The sequence below is a fragment of the Camelus ferus genome, chromosome 1 (assembly GCF_009834535.1).
Source record: "Camelus ferus isolate YT-003-E chromosome 1, BCGSAC_Cfer_1.0, whole genome shotgun sequence".
Taxonomy (NCBI): Eukaryota; Metazoa; Chordata; class Mammalia; order Artiodactyla; family Camelidae; genus Camelus; species Camelus ferus.
Genome location: NC_045696.1, coordinates 61,515,911 through 61,519,201, shown reverse-complemented (window position 1 = coordinate 61,519,201; position 3,291 = coordinate 61,515,911). Strand labels below are relative to the sequence as shown.

Below are 3,291 nucleotides of genomic sequence, written 5' to 3'. Positions count from 1 at the left end.
GTCTTGTCTTTCCCCTTTCTTCCTGCCTCAAACACAGATGTGATGGCTGGAGCTGCAAAAACTACCCTGTAAACAGGAGCACAAGGCCGAGAGTTATTAGCCCTGACTTCACTGAACCAGTACCAACCAGCCTGCTTTCTCTTGGACCTCTCATTATGTAACAGAAACAACTCTCTATTAGTTAAGCCACTAGTGTTCAAGCTTTCTGTTACTGATAGCCATTCCTAACTAGTGCTAATTACATAGTAGAAAACAGGAAAAAGAAAGGAGTCAATTCTTATCTTCTAAATTTTAAAACCTAGGTCTCAGGGTGGTAAACAAAACCCAAAACAACCTCAGGGTATGGGCAGAAGATTTGGGAAATTAAATGATGGCTACCCAACACCTAGACCACATAAAGATTCCCTGGTCTGGAAATAATAAAAGTTAAATTGAGTTATGAAAAAATAAAATTGCTTTTCTTGTTCCATGAGTCTGTACACTAAGATTTATACTTACCAGGTGGTAACTCTCCTGTGACTGAAAATGTTATTTCCATCTTACCCTTTGAAGTCTTACTACCACTCTTAACTCATGGTCATTCTCTGAAAATACACTTTTCTTCTATTCTTCTTGATTTTAACCACCCTTCTCTCTTCTCCCAGGCTTGAAGACTTGAGGTTGTCCTTCACTTTTGCCTCTAATCCACCTCCTACATCTGATCTATTATTTCTTGGCTTTTTTCTATTCACAGATACTGGTTTATAACAACAAAATATTTTCTTTTTTTGTTATTGAAGTATGGTCAGTTTACAATGTTGTGTCGATTTCTGGTACACAGCATAATAGTTCAGTCATACAGATACATATATTCGTTTTCATATTCTTTTTCATTGTAGGCTGCTACAAGATACTGAATTAGTTCCCTGTGCTATACAGTAGAAATTTGTTTATCTTATTATTTCTTGACTTTTCTTTCGTTTCTCCTTCTCCTTCTCTCCTACTCTCTCCTGTCCCTCTTTCTCCACTTGCCTCCCTCTCTCCTGTCCTCTGTCCCCCTCTCTCTCCACCTCCTTCCCTCTGTCCTTGAAGCCTTCTGTCATTGGGACTATTGACATTCTTAGTACATGAATTCCTCCCCATAATGGAGCTGCAGCTCCAGCAAAGCTGATCTGTTGAGGGAGGTGTTTGGATAGACTGTCCCACAGAGAACAACTAAAAATACTGGATGTGAGTACATTACTTACCTCAACTCTTAGGTTGTCAGGTATGGTAACCGGGACCCAGTGTCTACTGCTGTTGCCTGAGTCTGCTGACCCGTAGCCACCATGCATGAGTGCATCTCTATCCATGTTGGCCAGGCTGGTGTCCAGATCGGCAGTGCCTGCTGGGAGCTCTACGACCTGGAATACGGCATCCAGCCCGATGGCCAGATGCCAAGTGACAAGACCATTGCAATGGGGAGGAGATGACTTCAACACCTTCTTCAGTGAGACAGGCGCTGGCAAGCATGTGCCCAGGGATCCTGGAATCCACAGTCATAGATGAAGTTCACACTGGCACCTACTGCCAGCTCTTCCACCCTGAGCAGCTCATCACAGGCAAAGAAGATGCTGCCAATAACTATGCCTGCGGTCACTACCCCACTGGCAGGGAGATCACTGACCTCATCTTGGACCGAATCCAGAAACTGGCTGACTGGTGCACAGGCCTTCAGGGTTTCTTGGTTTTCCACAGCTTCGGTTGGGGGACTGGTTCTGGGTTCACCTCCCTGCTGATGGAATGTCTCTCTGTTGATTATGGCAAGAAGTCCAAGCTGGAGTTCTCCATTTACCCAGCCCCCCTGGTTTTCACAGCTGTAGTTGAGCCCTACAACTCCATCCTCACCACCCACACCACCCTGGAGCACTCTGATGGTGCCTTCATGGTAGACAACGAGGCCATCTATGACATCTGTCGTAGAAACCTCGATATTGAGCGCCCAACCTACACAAATCTTAACCGCCTTATTAGCCAGATTGTGTCCTGCATCACTGCTTCCCTAAGGTTTGATGGAGCCCTGAATGTCAATCTGACAGAATTCCAGACCAACCTGGTGCTCTATCCTCGCATCCACTTCCCTCTGGCCACATATGCCCGTGTCATCTCTGCTGAGAAAGCCTACCATGAACAGCTTTCTGTAGCAGAGATCACCAATGCTTGCTTTGAGTTAGCTAGCCAGATGGTGAAATGTGACTCTTGCCATGGTAAATACATGGCTTGCTGCCTGTTGTACTGTGGTGATGTGGTCCCCAAAGATGTCAATGCTGCCACTGCCACCATCAAGACCAAGAGCATCATCTAGTTTGTGCACTGGTGCCCCACTGGCTTCAAAGTTGGCATTAATTACCAGCCTCCCACTGTGGTACCTGGTGGAGACCTGGCCAAAGTACAGTGAGCTGTGTGCATGCTGAGCAACACCACAGCCATTGCTGAGGCCTGGGTTTGCCTGGACCACAAGTTTGACCTGATGTATGCCAAGGGTGCCTTTGTTCACTAGCACGTGGGTGAGAGTATGGAGGAATGAGAGTTTTCTGAGGCCCATGAAGACATGGCTGCCCTTGAGAAGGATTATGAGGAGGTTGATATAGGCTCTGTTGAAGGAGAGGGTGAGGAAGAAGGAGAGGAATACTAATTACCGTTCTTTTCAGCCCTGCAGCATGTTCTACTCAGAACTTCAGTTTCAGCATCAGCTGACAGGAGTAAAAAGCTTTCTGATTAAACTGTCTTCACCTTCAGCTGTGATCATGTATTTTCCATGTATTCCTGTAAGATTTTCCTATCATGTCTCAAAAGTAAAGGCTTTAAGAAAGAAAAATAAACAAGCAAATAAAAAATACTGGATGCTGTTTTAAAACAAACAAAATTTCTTATATTCATTGAAGAGATGACAGGATAGTAAGGAATTAATGGGCCAAAGTCAAGAGAATGTGGAATCTTGGAAAGAAAAAGGGAGCACTGAAGTCTCCCCACTTTGAGGGCACCTGCTAGCGCTGGCAAACTTGAGCTTCAATTTTCACAATCCCTTGGGGTCTGGAGTAAAGAAGTCAAAGGCTAGAGGGGTGGAAGCTACAGCTCAGTGGAAGCGCACATGCTTAGCATGCCCAAGGTCCTGGGTTCAATCCCCAGTACCTCCTCTAAAAATAAATAAGTAAAACCTAACCATCTCCCTCCCACCAAAAATAATAAATTAAGCATGCAGGAGGCCCTGGGTTCAATTCCCAGTACCTCCATTGACAATAACAATAACAAAGTCCAGGGCCATGCAAGGTA

At 45.0% G+C, this 3,291-nt stretch overlaps 1 pseudogene; it reads left to right on the top strand.

Moving 5' to 3' along the window:
• Nucleotides 1-1,307: 1,307 nt before the first annotated feature.
• On the top strand, nt 1,308-2,836 carry LOC102505378 (annotated as a pseudogene).
• The last annotated feature ends 455 nt before the right edge of the window (nt 2,837-3,291 follow it).